Consider the following 18,826-nt stretch of genomic DNA (forward strand, 5'->3'; position numbering starts at 1 on the left):
TCTTGTAAAATGATTTGGGAAGGATTCCCTCTTTTTGGATTGTTTGAAATAGTTTTAGAAAGAATGGTACCAACTCCTTTTTGTGTGTCTGGTATAATTCGGCTGTGAACCTGTCTGAACCTGGGATTTTTTTGAGTGGTAGGCTCTTAATTGCTGCCTCGACTTCTGACCTTGTTATTGGTCTATTCATAGTTTCAGCTTCCTCCTGGTTTAGGCTTATGAGGACACAGGAGTCCAGGAAATTATCCATTTCTTCCAGGTTTACTAGTTTGTGTGCATAGAGTTGTTCGTAATATTCTCTGATGATGGTTTGAATTTCTGTGGAATCTGTTGTGATTTCCCCTTTATCATCTTTTATTGCATCTATTTGGTTGTTCTCTCTTTTATTTTTAATCAATCTGGCTAGTGGTCTATTTTGTTGATCTTTTCATAAGAAAGACCAGATATTCTTTGCTCTGCCCTTGGGCAACCAAGAAAACAATGCCTGTTTTGTATCTCAAAAATAAAAGAGAGACTTGATAGAAGGAACAGTGCTCAGTGCTTGCAACCCAAGTCAATTTATACTCTTGTTAACGAAGTCCAAATTCTAAAGGCTACAAAAATTCTGTTAAATCAAGTGGTAAAAAAAATTTAATTTAGGACAAAGTTATTCAAGATGAAAGAAAGGCATGTCTTCAGTGAGAAAACTGCCTGCTGTCGGACGATTTCTTGCTAATATGTTTAAAGATTTTGGATTTTTCAACTTTTTTGGTTTTCTGGTAGCCAAATCCGCCACTGCCTCCTCGCTTTTTCTGCTTGCCTTCATTGCTGTTGACATTCAAATCAACAAAGGGAGGCACCTTGAAACCAAATGACAGAGCATCCTGAGGCAAATTTAAGTTATTAACATTAAAGTTCTGCTTCAGAGAATGGGAATCATAGGCACGTATGTACGACTTATATGCTTCCTGGGCTGACCTATGAAGAAAGTAGTTCTTTTCAATCAATTTCTCAAGCTGGGACTGAATGTCAGAAATTTTAGACCAGGAAAATTCAAATTCACTTAATGGAACCTTGGATTGTTTCAAATAGTGAAGAAAACCCAATTCTTCTGGACGCAAAATGAGCAAGGCATGCCCTCTCCCATTTAGGCCTCTGGCTGTTCTACCTACACAATGAATATATTCCTTAGGATCATCGGGGGGGGGGTCATACTGAACAATCCAGTCGACTTCGGGAATGTCCAGCCCTCTTGTTGCCACATCTGTACACAACAGTGTTCCTGAATCTGCATTGCAGAACTGGAAGAATGTGGTTGTATGCTTGTTTTGCTTCTGCTTTCCATGAATGGCCAAGACGGGTAAATCAATGTAATTCAGCAACTCATAGTGGTATTTCACGGACATACAAGATGAAAAGAAGACCATAAGTTTCTTCTTTCGGTTCTTCTTAAGGAATGTAAAGAGCAGAAGGAATCTCTTTTCAGAAGGACAAACAACATACCCCTGTTCAAGACCATCCACTGTTGCATTAGCTTTATCATCATCAACACCAACATACAATGGCTCCTTTTTCAGAGAAATCCTTGCCAGATCTTCAACTTTTCAAGTTTGGGTGGCAGAAAAGAGCATAGTCTGTCTACGTGTTGGCAAAAGTTTAATAATTTGCTTTAATTCCTCTTCAAACCCAACATCCAAGATACGATCAGCTTCATCAATAACGAGACACTGCAGGTTCTTATACATAAACCCTGGGGTATTCTGCATATGGTCCAGCAGACGGCCTGGTGTGGCCACAATGATGTTGATCCCATTAACAAGATTCTGTGCTTCCACAGATCTGTTACTACCACCCATTATCAACCCATAGGTATGCACGTGGTGAGTCATTAGCTCCTTAAGTACACCAAAAGTTTGCATGGCTAGTTCTCTAGTAGGTGAGAGAATAAGGACTCCTGTTCCATTCCTGGGCATGAACTTTAACTTAACAATGTGTTCAACTGCAGGGATGAGAAAAGCTAGGGTTTTACCACTTCCTGTTTTTGCAGCTGCTAGAAGATCCCTGCCTTCCAGAAGTGGTCTTATACTTTTATGCTGAATTTCAGTCATGTTTGTAAAACCCATTTCTTTTATTGCCTTCAGAGTGTTTTCATTGACAAGATTAGATAGAGAAGCAAATGAAGTATCCTCAAAAGCTCCTGTCAGTCCCAGGGGCAGGCTGGGCACCTCACTGTCATCTTCATCATTATTTGGCTTCTCCACATTATTTTCTGTTTCTTTAGGAATCTCAGCACTTTCATCTTCAGATTCCCCTTTGTTTCTGGTTTTTGCTTTTTTTGTATCAGGCCCAGCATCATTCACCAGTTTTCTCTTTTTCTTCTTCTTTTTCTTTTTCAATACTGAATTGGGAGACTGCATTGCTCCTTCCCCATTGGTTAAGACGGTGGATTTCTGGGAAGATTTTTTAACTTTTATATTTTCCACTGCTTCTTGAGACACATCTCCATTTTGGGCTTCTGAGAAGCCCACATTCATAGAATGTTTTGATTTTTTAACCTTTCTACCTCCCATTGTTTCTTCAGACACATCTCCATTTTCAGTTTCCGATAGGGTCAGATTTGAGGCCCCCTGCAACTTCAGGTTCCACTGCTGCAACTTTAGGTTCTGCTGCCGCAATTTGAGGTTCCGCTTCTTGATCTTCCTGCGCAGGAGTTTCATCGGCAGGTGAGACATGGTGTCCAAGAAGCACGTACCAAATTTTTTTTTAAGACAGAGTCTTGTTCTTTCATTCAGGCTTTGGAGTACAGTGGCACTATCTTGGCTCACAGCAACTCCACCTCCACGTTCAAGAGATTCTCTTGCCTCAGCCTCTCAAGTAGCTGGGATTCCAAGTGCTCACCACCATGCCTGATAATTTTTGTATTTTTCATAGAGATGGAGTGTCACCGTGTTGGCCAGGCTGGTCTCAAACTTCTGATCTTAGGTAATCCACATGGTTTGGCCTCCCAAAGTGATGGGATTACAGATGTGAGCAACATTGCCTGACAAGAATCTTAAGACTCTTGAATCTGTAACTCCAAGAAACATAAAAGCCTTAATTCATCATATCAATTTTTTTTAGATGGAGTTTCACTCTTGTTGTCCAGGCTGGAGTGCAATGGCATGATCTTGGCTCACGCAACCTCTGCCTCCCAGGTTCAAGCAATTCTCCTGCCTCAGCCTCTCAAGTAGCTGGGATTACAGGTTTGGCCACCATGCCCAGCTAATTTTTTATTTATTTCTTCATTCTTTCATTCATTCCTTCATTCATTTATCTATTTTGAGACAGGGTTTCACCATGTTGATCAGTCTGGTCTGGAACTCCCAACCTCAAGTGATCTGCCCACCTCGGCCCCCAAAATGCTGGGATTATAGGCATGAGCCACCATGCCTGGCCAATTTTTCTGTACTTCTAGTAGATATGGGGTTTCACCATGTTGGCCAGGATGGCCTTGAACTCCTGACCTCAGGTGATCTGCCTGATTTGTCCTCCCAAAGGGCTGGGATTACAGGCATGCACCACCATGCCTGGCCAGAATTTTGGAATTTTAGACTGTTTAAAAACAGAATCCTGGCTGGGCACGGTGGCACACACCTGTAATCCCAACAATTTGGGAGGCCAAGATGGGCAGATCACGAGGTCAGGAGACTGAGACCATCCTGGCAAACATGGTGAAACTGTCTCTACTACAAATAAAATAATTAGCTGGGTGTGGTGGTGTGCACCTGTAGTCCCAGCTACTCTGGAAGGCTGAGGCAGAATCACTTGAACCTGAAAGGCAGAGATTGCAGTAAGCGAAGATCATGCAACTGCACTGCAGCCTGGTGAGAGAGTGAGACTGTCTCCAGTAAACAAACAAACGAACAAATAAACAGAATTCTAGAATTATAGAATCCAGAATGTGAAAGTCATCAGCCAGGCACAGTGGCTGTTGCTTGTAGTCCCAGCACTTTGGGAGGCTAAGGGAATAGGATCACTTGAGCCCAGGAGTTGGTGGCTGCAGTCAGCTATGAGCACACCACTGCACTCCAGCCTGGGCAACAGAGCGATATCTTGTCTCTAGACAAGCCATTGGCTGGGTGCAGTAGCTCATGCCTGTAATTCCAGCACTTTGGAAGGCCAAGGTGGGTGAATCACCTGAGGTCTGGGGTTCAAGACCAGCCTAGCCAACATGATGAAACCCCCCTCTCTACTAAAAACACAAAAATTAGCCTGGTGTGGTGGTGCGAGACTATAATCCAAGTTACTCGGGAAGTTAAGGCAGGAGTATTGCTTGAACCTGGGAGGTGGAGGTTGCAGTGAGCTGAGATCACAGCAGTGCACTCCAGCCTGGGCCACAGAGTTAGACTCCCTCTTACAAAGAAGCCATGGACTCTCAAAGTTGGAAGAAACTCCATATCAGCAAAGGCAGTTTACTCATTTTACAGATGAGGCAGGTGAGGCCAAAGAGAGCCAAGACATGTCTAGTACTATTCACTAGGCAGGGCTGCAGCCTATGCACTCCTCACTTTGCCTTGTCACCACTTATAGACTCACCCTGGGCAGAATTAACAAACCCAAGGGGATCCAGCCTTTCCCTCCTGCTCTGTGAGGGGTTCCTGTGGGCCCTGGGCATTTGCCCAGCCCCCTCTGGCAGAAGGGAGCTCCCAGCTCCCAGCTCCTAGGATGCCCATTCCTCTCCAGCTGGTAGGACCAGCCTGCTGGCAGGGACAAGTGCCTGCCTCAAGGAAGGGGTGTGTTATGGATGTCTTACCTACCTTCCCCCACCCCTCCAATGTCAAAGGGGCCAATTAGCAATTAGAGGAGGCAGGGTGGTGGAGGCGTCAGGCTGTGCATTGGCAGCTTGAGAGAGCGGGTAGCCTGCATGGGTTCAGCCTCACACAGCTGACTTCCCCACCCCCTCCAACCCTGAACAGAAGCTTGGTAGCCCCCAGAGATCAACTCCTAACCTCAGAAGCTGTAACAGGAGGGGGTTGGGGTCCTGGACCTTATCTTAATTGGGGCATTTGCAGCCTTTAGGCTGGGGTTCCTGTAAATTATACAAACCTAGATTCAAGCCTCTGTTTCATTTACTTGCTGTGTGACCTTGAGCAAGTGACTTGACCTCTCTGTGCCTGTTCCCTCTGCTGTCAAAATACAGTGAATAGTGTTTCCTCATCAGGCTAAGTGACTTTAGAGGGGTTATAGCTAAAGTACTATAATCCAAGTGCAGTGGCTGATGCCTGCTATCTCAGTACTTTGGGAGGCCAAGGCAGGAGGATTGCTTGAGGCCAGGAGTTCAAGACCAGCTTGGCCAACACAGCAAGATCCTATCTCTACAAAAAATTCTAAAATTACCCAGGCATGGTGGCATGCACCCATAGTCCCAGCTACTCGAGTAGCTGAGGTGGGAGGATTGCTTAAGCCCAGGATTTGTTGACTGCAGTGAGCTATGATTTTGCTACTGCACTCCAGCCTGGGTGATACAGAGAGACCCTGTCTCCAGAAAAACACACAGCAACAACAAAGCAGTGCTTAGCACAGGGCCTGGACATAGTAAGTGCTCAAGTAACCTAAGTGTTACCTTCTCTGAGCTCAAGTGAGAAAGGGTTTTGTTCAAAGTTGGTCTTGTCTGCCTCCTGGGTAGGGGAACCTCCCCAAGAGACTTAGGCACTTTGAGCCTCAGTTTCCCCATCTGTAAAATGGTGTGGCTCAGAGTTCATGCTCAAACAAAACAACAACTGAACAGGAGCCCCAGGACAAAGATGGCGGAGCTCATGATAACAAGTCCGAGCTGGCAGTTTTCCACAATTACCCAACCAGACAGGAACAGTAAGCCTCATTTTTCTTTCTTTTTTTAATTGCATATTACGTTTTAGGGTACATGTGAAGAACATGCAAGATTGTTGCATAGGTACACACATGGCAGTGTGATTTGCTGCTTTCCTCCCCATCACCTATATCTGGCACTTCTCCCCATGTTATCTCTCCCCAACTCCCAACCCCCCTTGCCTTTTTTTTTGAGACAGAGTCTTACTCTGTTACCCAGGCTGGAGTGCAGTGGCACAATCTTGGCTCACTACAGCCTCTGCCTCCTGGATTCCAGCGATTCTCTTGCCTCAGCCTTCTGAATAGCTGGGATTACAGGTGCACACCACTACTCCCAGCTAATTTTTATCTTTTTAGTAGAGACAGGGTTTCACCATGTTGCCTAGGCTGGTCTCGAACTCCTGACCTCAAGTGATCCTCTTGCCTCGGCCTCCCAAAGTGCTCAGATTGTAGGCGTGAGTCACCGTGCCCTGCTGAGCCTCATTTTTCAGAAGAGGAAACAGGTTCAGAGTAAACACCTGCCTGAAACCACAAAGCCTGGCAGAAGGAGGAACACTTACATCCCCCTTTGAACACTTACACCCTCCTAGAACATAGATTTCTTGTCTGTAGATGACCCCCCACAGAAACGAAACCCAACCCCAAACTTCCCAGATGGGCCTTGACCTGTGTTCCTCCCCCAGCATCTTCCTCCTGCAGTGATTTCCTCCCCCATCACTGCCCCCACCCTCCTGCTTAGACCATCCCTTTTCCCCCAACCCAGGACTCCTCTTTGTGCTGCTGGGGGTGGAGAGCGTTGGTGTGGCCTCAATGGTGCTGGGTGCCTCGTTCTGTAGCCACTGCTGCTGCCAGCAGAGACTCAGGTAACAGCCCAGGTAAAGTGGGGTGGGGTGAAGGCTGTGGGAACTGCATCTGCTTGACAAAGACCCACTGCATCTGCACTCCTGCTTCAGCTTCCGGGAAGGTGGGAGGAGGGATGAAGGCAGTAGAAGGCTGGCTCCTATGTCCTATACCCATATTTTTCAGAAATAGAGCCAAAGCTCTTAGCTTGGGCAACCTAGCAAGATCCCATCTCTACAAAAAATAAAAAAATTAGGCTGTGCATGGTGGCTCACGCCTGTAATACTAGCTCTTTGGGACTCAGAGGTGGGAGGATTATTTGAGCTCAGGAGTTAGAGACCAGCCTGGGTAACATGGCAAAACCATCTCTACTAAAAATACAAATATAAACCAGACTTGGTGGCCTGTGCCTGTAGTCCCAGCTGCTAGGGAGGTCAAGGCAGGAGAATCACTAGAACTGGGGAGGTAGAGATTTAAGTGAGCTGAGACTGCCTCACTGCACTCCAGCCTGGGTGACACAGCGAGACTCCATCTCAACAAAAATAAAATTAGCCAGGTTCGCTGACACACGCCTATGGTCCCAGCAACTCAGGAGGCTGAGGTGGGAAGATTGCTTGAACCCAGGAGGTGGAAGCTGCAGTGAGCTATGACTTCCCCTCTGCACTCCAGCTTAGGTAACAGAGAGTACACTCTAGTCGGGATGACAGAGAAAGATCCTATTTCAAAAAAAAAATGGGCAAGGTTACTTACACCCGTAATCCAAAAAAAAAAAAAAAAAATGGGCAAGGTTACTTACACCCGTAATCCAAAAAAAAAAATGGGCAAGATTACTTACACCTGTAATCCCAACACTTTGGGAGGCCAAGGTGGGCGAATCATGTCAGGAGTTTAAGACCAGCCTGACGAACATGGTGAAACCCCATCTCTACTAAAAATAAAAATAAAAAAATTAGCTAGGCGTGGAGGCACACACCTGTAATCTCAGCTACTCAGAAGCCTGAGGCAGGAGAATTGCTGGAACCCAGGAGGCTTTTTAATTTATTTTATTTTTTATTTTTATTACTTTTTTTAAGACAGGGTTTCACCATGTTTACCAGGCTGGTCTTGAACTCCTAACCTCAGGTGATTCACCCGCCTCAGCCTCCCAAAGTGCTAAGATTACAGGCCTGAGCCACCACGACTGGCTTTTTTTTTTCAGGAGGCTTTTTTAAATCAAAAAGATTTAAGGGGGCTGGGCATAGTGATTCAGGCCTGTAATCCCAGCACTTTGGGAGGCTGAGGTGGGTGGATCGTGATGTCAGGAGATGGAGACCATCCTGGCCAACATGGTGAAACCCTGTCTCTACTAAAAGTACCAAAAAATATTAGCTGGATGTGGTGGCAGGCACCTGAAGTCCCAGCTACTTGGGAGGCTGAGGCAGGGGAATTGCTGGAACTCAGGAAGTGGAGATTGCAGTGAGCCAAGATTGTGCCATTGCACTCCAACCTGGGCACAGAGCGACACTCCATCTCAGAAAAAAAGAAAAAAGATTTAAGGGGTCATCTGGGGGTCCCAGAGCTCCCGGGGGTGGCTGGAGAGGCCCACTGTGGCCAAGCGACTTTGTGACAACTCAAAACCTCCTTTCCACCTTATACTTGTAGAGACAAATCCAAGGAGCAGAAAGTGAATATGGTGCTCTGGTTTCCAAACAGCACCCTGCCCTGAAAGACACCCTCTACAGCTGGCATCACCCCCAGGCAGGCCTGGAGCTAGGGGGAGAAGAGGGGAAGAGGGGAGGTCAGGGGCTTCTTGGTGTTTACAAGACCCCCTCCCCATGCTTCTGCCCAACTGTCACCAGCTAGACCCGGCTCCCCTCCCCTGCTTCTGCAGACAGATATCCTTTCTGCAGATCAAGCCCCTGCAGCCCAGAGGAGGGAGCAGAGCTGGCCTGAGAGCCTGGCACCACTCAGTTTCTACATATTTGTATCTGCCGGTTTCTATGGTGTGTGCTGGGTTTTTTTGTTTGTTTGTTTGTTTTTGTTTTTGTTTAGTTTAGTTTAGTTTTTTAGACAGTCTCACTCTGACACCAGGCTGGAGTGTGTTGGCTCAGTCTCAGCTCACTGCAACCTCTGCCTCCCTGTTCAAGTGATTCTTCCACCTCAGCCTCCCTAGTAGCTGGGACTGCAAGCAGGCACCACCACGACTAGCGAATTTTTTTTTTATTTTTAGTAGAGACAGGGTTTCATCATGTTGGCCAGGATGGTCTCAATCTCTTGACCTTGTGATCTGCCCGCCTCAGCCTCCCAAAGTGCTGGGATTACAGGGGTGATCACATACTGTGCCCAGATGGTATGTGGTTTTTATCTGCTTGACCCCCCCTCTGTCTCTTGCTGTGTTCTGGTCCCTCCCTATGGGAGATTCAGGCTCCAACCCCAACTCTGTCCCCAAAACAAAGAGCTGGGGATGTCCTTGGCCCTTGAGGCTTTCTCTCTCTCTTTCTTTTCTTTCTCCTTCCTTCCTTCTTTCTCTTTCTTTTCTTCTTTCTTTCTTTTTTTCTATTTTTTCCTTTCTTTCTTTCTTCCTTTCTTTTAGTTCTTTCTTTTCTCTCTCTCTCTCTCCTTTTCTTTTAATCTTTTTTTTTTTTGACGTGAAGTCTTACTCTGTCCCCCAGGCTGGAGTGTAGTGGTGTGATCTCAGCTCATTGCAACCTGTGCCTCTCAGATTCAAGCAATTTTCCTGCCTCAGGCTTCCGAGTAGCTGAGACTACTTGCATGCCACCGTACCTGGCTAATTTTTTGTATTTTAGTAGAGATGGGTTTTCATCGTGTTGCCCAGGCTCGTCTGGAACTCCTGAGCAAAGGCAATCTGCCAGCCTAGGCCTCCCAAAGTGCTGGGATTACAGAGCCACCTGCCTGCAGCATTGTTTTTTGAGAGGGAGTTTTGCTCTTGTCACTCAGGCTGGGGTGCAATGGTGCAATCTCGGCTTACTACAACCTATGCCTCCTGGGTTCAAGCTATTCTCCTGCCTCAACCTCCAGAGTAGCTGGGATTATAGGCATGCACCATACACCTGGCTAATTTTGTATTTTTAGTAGAGTTGAAGTTTCTCCATTTGGTCAGGCTGGCCTCAAACTCCGACCTCAGGTGATCCACCCACCTCAGCCTCCCAAAGTGCTGGGATTACAGGCATGAGCCACCGCACCCAGCCTTCTCCAGGGTTTCTATTACCCTATCATCCCCCTCTCCAGGACCCCTTAGGGCTTTCCCCCTGGAAGTCAGCGATCCCTCCTTCCCTCTGCAGCCCAGAAAGGACACTAAGACAAACAATAACTTATTTATTTTCTAGGCCAGGGGAGGGCTTTGGGATACAATTCTGGGCCCAATGACTCAAAAGGGGGCTGAGTGTCACTGTCAGGGGGTCTGCATGACTATGAGGCACAGCACAGCCAGATACTGGCAGGGGGCCTGAACCAGCTCCAGCATGCTGGGAAAGGGCCTAGTGTGTTTTCCCAGCACCACTTGGTTCTCTGGGGTCCTTGAGGATTTCAGGTGCAGGAACCCCTGGCTGCTCCTGGGGGATGAGGGAGAAAGGGCCTCCTGAGCACCCAGACCACCACCCAGAAAGCCACCATCCCCAAAGCCACCTCTCACAGTGCCCAGGGCCTGATGCTCCTGTGTCACCAAAATCCAGTAAATAGCAGTGCGGTGGCTGGTGTAGTTGCTTATACCTGTAATCCCAGTGATTTGGGAGGCTGAGGCTCTAGAATCATTCCAGGCCAGGAGTTCGAGACCAGCCTGGGCAACAAGTGAGACCCCCATCCCCACAGAAAAACGTTTAAAAATTAGGCCAGGTGTGGTGGCTCACGCCTATAATCCCAGTACTATTGGAGGCCAAGGCAGGCAGATCACAAGGTCAGATATCAAGACCAACCTGGCCAACATGATGAAACCACGTTTCTACTAAAATACAAAAAATTAGCCAAGCTTGGTGGCGTGTGCCTGTCGTTCCACCTATTCGGAGGGTTGAGGCAGGAGAATTGCTTGAAACTGGGTGTCGAAGGTTGTGGTGAGCCAAGATCACACCACTGTACTTCAGCTGGGTGACAGAGCAAGAAAAAAAATTAGCTGGGCATGGGGGTGTTCACCTGTAATCCCAGTTACTCAGGAGGCTGAGATGGGATAATTGCTTGACCTGGGAGTTGCAGTGAGCCAAGATTGAGCCACTGCACTCCAGCCTGAGCAGCTGAGCGAGATTCTGTTTCAAAAAAAATTTTTTTTTTAATTAGCCAGGGCCAGTCATGGTGGCTCATACCTGTAGTCCCAGCACCTTGGGAAGCTGAGGTGGATAAACTGCTTGAGCCTAGGAGATTGAGACCAGCATGGACTATATAGTAGAACCCTGTCTCTACCTAAAATGCAAAAATTAGCCAGATGTGCTGGTACACACCTGTAATCCAAGGTACTTGTGAGACTGAGGCAGGAAGATTGCTTGAGCCTGGGAAGTGGAGGCTGCAGTGAGCCATAATTGTGCCACTGCACTCCAGCCTAGGTGACCCCATCTCAAAAAATATAAATAAGGCCAGGTGTCATGGCTCATATCTGTAATCCCAGCACTTTGGGAGGCTGAGGAAGGTGGATCACCTGAGGTTAGGAGTTCAAGACCAGCCTGGCCAATATAGTGAAACCCTGTCTCCACTAACAATACAACAATTAGCCAGGCGTGGTGGTGGGTGCCTGTGGTCCCAGGTACTTGGGAGGCTGAGGTATGAGAATCCCTTGAACCTGGGAGGCAAAGTCTGCAGTGAACTGATATTGTGCCACTGAACCCCACCTGGGTGATGGAGACTCCGTCTCAAAAAAAAAGTAATAATAAGAGGCCAGGTGTGGTGACCCATACCTGCCTATAATTCCAGCACTTTGGGAGGCCAAGATAGGTAGATCTCTTGAGGCCAGGAGTTTGAGACCAGCCTGGCCAACATGGCAAAACCCTGTCTCTACTAAACATACAAAGATTAGCCAGGCTCAATGGGATGCACCTATTGTCCTCCATCACCCAGGTTCAAGCAATTCTCCAAAGTAACAGGGATTACAGGTTTGTACCACTACACCTGACTAATTTTTGTATTTTTAGGAGAGAAGGGGTTTCGCCATGTTGGCCAGGCTAGTCTTGAACTCATGACCTCATGTGATCTGCCCACCTCTGCCTCCCAAAGTGCTGGGATTACAGGTGAGAGTCACCATGCCTGGAATTTTTTTTTTTTTTGATGCAGGGTCTTGCTCTGTCACCCAGGCTGGAGTGGAGTGGCTCAATCATGACTCACTGCAGCCTTGACCTCCTAAGCTCCAGTGATCCTCAAGCCTGCACCTCCTGAGTAGCTGGGATTACAACTGTGCACCACCACAATTGGCTAATTTTTTTTTTTTTTTGGTGGGGAGACACAAGGTCTCACTCTGTTAGCCTGGACTGGTCTTGAACTCATGGAGTCAAGCAATCCTCCCACCTCAACCTCCCAAACTTCTGGGATTACAGTCATCAGCTACTGCTCCTGGTGGCCTGAGTTCAAATCTTGTTAAGCTAGAAACCTATGAGACCTTGGGGAATTCACTGCTCTTCTGAGAGCCTCAGTTTCCACTTCTGCAAAATGGGAACATAGTGGTCAGAAGGGCAGAGTCACAGAAAGGATGTTTACATGCCCAACGGGGGAGCCACTCACTCAGATGTGTTTTAGGAAGGTCCCACCAGGTTTGAAGAGGAAGGGGTGCTAAGTCGAGAGAACTGGAGGGCCATGGGGATGGCCATGGAGGAGGAGGACCTGGAGACCAAGCAGGGTGGTCAGAGAGGCAGGAGGACAGATATCGGCCAGGCGTGGTGGCTCACACCTGTAATCCCATCACTTTGGGAGGCCCAGGCAGGAGGATCATCTGAGGTCAGGAGTTAAGATGATCCTGGCCAACACCATCAAATCCCGGCTCTGCTGAAAATACAAAACTTAGCCAGTCGTGGTGGTGCACACCTGTAATCCCAGCTACTTGGGAGACTGAGGTGAGAGAATTCACTTAAACCTGAGAGGCAGAGGTTGCAGTGAGCCAAGATCCCACCACTGTACTCCAGCCTGGGTGACAGAGGAAGACCCTGCTGTGTCTCAAAAAAAAAAAAAAAAAAAAAAAAAAAAAAAAAAGGAACAGCCCTGCCCAAGCAGGTGGAGGTCTGGAGGACTGGGAAGGGCCTGTCTGGTGCCTCTGTCCCCTCTGTGATCACACATAAAACAAGATCTCCTCTATACAGGGAGCCCAACCTGAGCCTCCTCTCCACCCAGTCATGCACCTCCTCCCTGGGGCCTCCCAGAAGGGCCTTGGCTCTGATCATATCCGCAGCCTCCACCTTGATGAGTCAGTGTTTGGGAAAGCCATACTTGGAATCTCCGGGCTTCTTGGAGTCCCCTGGGCCCATAGGGTCCAGCTCCAGGCGGCTCTCCACCGTCCTCATAGGGGTCCTCGAAGTCCAGGTTCTTCTGCTCCTGGTAGGCCCTCAGGATGTCGCTCTCGGTATAGTCCCGGGTGGGTGACTGCCAAGGGGGCCTCCGACCGCCAAAGCTCAGGTTGTCCAGTAGCCACTTGGCCATTTGGGCGCCTGTCACTCCCAATCCAGCCACTGTCAGAGGGACCCCCACCTGCGCTTCTCTGGGACCCTTTCTCCAGGGAGGAGGAGGAAGAGGAGGAGGAGAGGAAGAGCAGGGAAAGAGGAGAAAGGTCAGGTGCGCACTTTGGCCGGGCTCTGGATGGATAGAGGGAAGGAGAAGGTGAACGAGGGGGAGAAAAAGGAGGTGACGGAGGAGGGAGGAGGACAAACCCACCTTACTCCGGTTGGGGAAGCACCGCGGGGAAACGGGGCTCTCCACAGGGCCCTGAACGCTGGGGGCCAGGGTGAGGGGCATCCGCGGAGGTGCGCGGAGTTTCCAAGGGCAGCATGGTTCCCTGGCGCGGCTCGGCCGCTCGCCGCCTCCGCGAAGCTCCAGGATCCCTTCCTAGGTTCCGAAGGTCAGGGTCAGCGCCGCCTACATACGCTCCCGGCCCCTTGCCCAGCCTGGACGCCGGGGAATCTCAGCGCAGCGGGCGGGCTCCCCAGGGGTGTGGGCGCCGCGTGCAAAGTCGGGGCGCCGAGACAGCGACCCCAGCGGGAAGCATCTTTTGTCGCGAGCCTCTCGGCTCAGCGGGGAGTCCCAATCCCGTGGCCACCGGCTGGGCCGCCTCTATCCAGTCCCAGCCACCCGCACAAAGAGAAATAAAACCGCCTTCAATCCCCCTTCACGCTCTCTGAGAGACTTTCCTCGCCGCCGCTGGCGCGCGGCCGGGAAGTGGAACGCTGGGGAGGAGGCGCGCGGGGGCAAGGCCAGGTTCCCACCAGCCGCGGGCCGGGTCGGCGCAGCAGCATCAAGGTTCCCCCTCCTCCCCTCCGCCGCGTCCCCCGCCTCTCCCCTCCCCCTGCGCTCCCCTCGCAGGTGACTGAGACCTTCAGCTGTTCTGGGGAGGGAGAGAGCCGCTGCCCACGGAGGGAAGGAGGGCCGGGGGGCGGCAGTTCCGGGGCCAAGGCTAAGCCAGCTGGACACAGACCCGGACGCCCAAGACTGGAGGCGGCGAGCTCGGAGCGCCGGAGGTGGGGACCTGCTGGGAGGGACACAACTAGGGAGGGGTACAAGAAGGGGAGGGGGAAATTGACCGGGAAATGGAGGACTGGACTTGACAGCCAGAAGGGGTGACAGCCAGCAGAGGGGGGTGGGAATGGCCAACACGGAAGGTCAAAATGGAACCGATGTCTGGGATTAAACTGACCAGAAGAGTGGGGTTGTGGAAATTGGTGGAGAGATCACTGGCTGAACTGATATTGACTCAGCGAGAAGGAAAAGGGGGGCAAAGGAAGGGATGATGGGGATCGGGCTTCCCCTCTTCTAAAAGGGCTCTGCTCTGCACCCCCACCCACCCACCCTGGGACTAATTGTGGGCAGGGGGAGGGTTTGGGACAGCTGGCCTGGGGAAGGGAGATGATATCTGGGTCTGGAGCCTGTCCTGGACATCTGTCCCTTTGTGGCTTCTGGGAGGGGGTGAAGAGGGGCAGAAGTGAGAGGGGTCTGTCCTGTCCTGGCTGCCTGTTGTCAGCCGCCGTTGTCTGAGGGTGAGAGTGAGAGGTTTTGGGGGTGGGAGAGAAAAAGGGGGCCACTGGCAAATTTTCCAAGGTAGAACTATTTTTTTTTTTTACCTTCCGCATAAGGGGGCTTGCCCAGTTCCTCCTAATGGCTGGAGTGAGAGAGAGGTGGTCAGGAAGGATGGGACCCCAGATTCTCTGGTCTTGTGGCCATTCCCATCTCCCTGGTTGGGTACAAGTTTAGCTTGGAGGAGACAGTTGGAGGACAAGAAAGAAGTCAGAACCAACGCTGCTATGACTGGGCCTTCTGGCAGGACCCGGGGCTGGGGGCAGGGTCTGTCACTCGCCGAGTCTTGGTTTCCTTATTTGAAAGATGTGGTTTCTACCAGGAAAACCCAGACAGCTTGAGGAAGGATCCCAGCAGAGAGCAAGTTATCACCCAGCTTTCTCATTTTACTGATGGGGAAACTGAGGCATAGAGCCGGGAGGGACTTATTCAGAGCTACTCCACAGTTCATTCTGCCTGGACAACGCCATGGGGGGACTGGCCTAGGTGGCACTGGAGTCTCTCTCTCTCTTTTTTTTTTTTTTTTGAGATGGAGTCTCGCTCTGTCACCCACACTGGAGTGCAGTGGCCCGATCCATCTCTGCTCACTGCAACCTCCGATCTCCCAGATTCAAGCAATTCTCCTGCCTCAGCCTCCTGAGTAGCTGGGATTACAGGCACCCACCACCACACCCAGCTAATTTTTGTATTTTTAGTAGAGACAGGGTTTTACCATGTTGGCCAGGCTGGTCTCTAACTCCTGACCTCAGGTGATCCACCCACCTCAACCTCCCAAAGTGCCGGGATTACAGGCATGAGCCACCACGCCCAGCCCAGTGTCTCTTTAGGGAATCAGCTCTGCAACTTCTCTCCATGATGAGCTCCATTTTCCAGATGGGGAAACAGACCTGGAGCCAACAAGGCAAAGCCCCTGAAGACTGCAGGCATCTAGACCCTTCTGTTCCTCCCTTCCCCACACTGACTGCATCCTCCAACACAAACCTGTTGAACTCCTTTCTCTTTCCAGAAGTGCACAGCCACCCCCACTTCAGCCCCACCCTTTCTGATCAGTCATCATCCCTGACAAGGCAGAGTACCCTTGGGGCAGCCAGGGAGCACAGTGGGTAATTGTCCTGCTTTCTGTCAGCTGCAAGGCAATTCCAGGGCAGGAGGATGAGCTGTTGACAGACCTCATCAAATCCGACTCATCTCCCTGCCAGATTGAACTAGATATCTGAGGTATAAATAGTTGAAAGGGGCCTTCTAATTACAGGATGTGTTAGGAATAGCAATTAGAGGCTCTGGGACCAGAATCGAACATTTGACTTTCCTGTACTTTGGAGCTGGCTTCTCCTGGGGCTTCCCCCTCACCCTACCCGAAGGAGGGGAGTGGGGAGAGGTTTGTGGGGAGGGGCAGAAGGAGGTAAAGGAGAAAGAGATCCAGGCTGGAGGTCCGATCACCTTGCCCTGTGACCTTAAATCAGCTGTATAAACTTGTGAGCTTGGGTTTTCTCTTTTTCTTTTCTTTTCCTTTATTTTTGAGAAAGGTCTCACTCTATTGCCCAGACTGGGGTGCAGCATTGCAATCATAGCTCGCTACAGCCTCAACATCCTGGGCTCAAGCAATCCTTCCATCTCAGCCTCCCAGTAGGACTAGGACTACAGGTGCATACCACCACACCCCGGTAATTTTTTTTTTATAAAAACAGTGTCTTGCTATTTTGCCCAGACTGGAGTGTAGTGTTGCAATCACAGACCACTGCAGCCTCAACATCCTGGTTTTAAGCAATCCTCCCATCTCGGCTTCCTGGTAACTAGGACTACAGGTGCACACCATTGCACCCAGCTAATTTTTTTTTTTATAGAGACAGGGTCTCTCCATGTTTCCTGAGCTATTCTTGAACTCTTGTCTTCAAGAGATCCTCCTGCCTCCCTAAGTGTTGGAAGTGTAGTCCCAGCACTCTGGGATGCCAAAGTGCTGGGATTACAGGCCTGAGCCACTGCACCTGACTGTGAGCTTTGGATTTCTGACCAGGAGAGGAGGGAAACCAGGGAGGGCTACCAAGAGGTGGTCATGGAGTGGGCAATAACAAGGAGGTGGGCTGGGCAGCGTGACCCTCCTTCCCCAGCATTCACAGTCTGAGAGGCAACTGATGGGGGGGGCTCCTCCAGGGTGGGTGGGGCCCAGGGAACTATCCTCCAGAGATTCTTCTGGCTTCCAGAATCCCAGCCTGTCAGATAATGGCTGATGACGAGGATGTTTTCTCACCTGGTACATGAAAGAATAAGAGCTCACTCCTGTTAAGCGCTTATAGCCAGGCACTGATTTTGGTTCTTTTTGTTTTGTTTTGTTGCTTTTTGTTTGGTTTTGAGGCTGAGTCTAGCTAGCTCTGTCACCCAGGCTGGAGAGCGGAGGCATGATCTAGGCTCACTGCAACATCTGCATCTCGGGTTCAAGTGAATCTCCTGCCTCAGCCTCCCTGATAACTGGGATTACGGGTGTGTGCCACACTGCCTGGCTAATTTTTATATTTTTAGGTAATACAGGGTTTCTCCATGTTGGCTAGGTTGGTCTTGAACTCCTAACCTTGTGATCCTCCTGCATCAGCCCCATAAAGTGCTGGGATTAGAGACTTGAACCACCATGCCTGGCTTCATTGCTTTATTTTTGAGATATAATTCACATTGGCTGGGCGCAGTGACTCATGCCTATAATCCCAGCACTTTGGAAGTCCGAGATGGGCAGATGACCTGAGGTCAGGAGCTCGAGACCAGTCTGGCTATCATGGTGAAACTTCATCTCTACTAAAAATACAAAACTTAACCAGGCGTGGTGCTGAGCTCCTGTAATCCCAGCTACTCAGGAGGCTGAGGCAGGAAAATCACCTGAACCCAGGAAGTGGAGGTTGCAGTGAGCTGCAATTGTGCCACTGCACTACAGCCTGGGCAAGACAGCCAGACTTCTTTTCAAAAAAAACCCAAAAAATGTAATTCACAGATCCTATCATTCACCCATTCAGAGTGTAAAATTTAAGGTTTTTAGTGTGTCCACAAGGTTGTGCAACCATCACCGCTATCTAATTCCTGAACATTTTCCACACCCCTCAAGGAAACCTCAAACCCAATTAGCTGTCACTCTCCATCTTTCCAAATCCCCTGCTCCTGGTAACCACAAGTCCACTTCCTGTCTCTATGGATGAGCCTGTCCTGGACATTCATAGGGATAGGATCATACACTGTGTGGCCTTCTGTGTCTGGCGTCTCTCACTGAGCTTGATGTCCTCAAGATACATTCGTTCACGCTGGGTTTTTTTTTTTTTTTGAAACAGAGTTTCTCTCTTGTTGTCCAGGCCAGAGTGCAATGGAATACATTGGCAAGATCTCAGCTCATTGCAACCTCTGCCTCTTGGGTTCAAGCAATTCTCCTGCCTCAGCCTCCCAAGTAGCTGGAGTTACAGCTGCACACCACCATGCCCAGCTAGTTTTTATAGTTTTTTTTTTTATTTTGAGACAGAGTCTCACTCTTTCACCTGCCTGGTGTGCAGTGGCATGATCTTGGCTCACTGCAACCTATGCTGCCCGGGTTCCAGTGATTCTCCTGCCTCAGCCTCCAGAGTAGCTGGAAATACACGTGTTTGCCACTGTGACTGGCTAATTATTGCAGTTTTAGTAGAGACAAGGTTTCACCATTTTGTCCAGGCTAGTCTTTGAATTCCTGACCTCATGATCCACCAGTCTCCCAAAGTGCTGGGATTATACACATAAGCCACCTTGCCGTGCATTTTTTTCCCACCCTGAGACAAGAGTTTTGCTCTTGTTGCCCAGGCTGGAGTGCAATGGCACGATCTCGGCTCACTGCAACCTCTGCCTCCCAGGTTCAAGTGAACCTGCCTCAGCCTCCCAAGCAGCTGGGATTACAATCACCCACCACCATACCCTGCTAATTTTTTGTATTTTTAGTAGAAACAGGATTTCACCATGTTGCTCAGGTTGG

The 18,826-nt window shown here is 49.5% G+C and overlaps 1 pseudogene; it reads right to left on the reverse strand.

Moving 5' to 3' along the window:
- Positions 1-396: 396 nt before the first annotated feature.
- On the reverse strand, positions 397-2,725 carry LOC100404285 (ATP-dependent RNA helicase DDX18 pseudogene; annotated as a pseudogene).
- Positions 2,726-18,826: the final 16,101 nt, after the last annotated feature.

Source organism: Callithrix jacchus, chromosome 2 (assembly GCF_049354715.1).
Source record: "Callithrix jacchus isolate 240 chromosome 2, calJac240_pri, whole genome shotgun sequence".
NCBI lineage: Eukaryota > Metazoa > Chordata > Mammalia > Primates > Cebidae > Callithrix > Callithrix jacchus.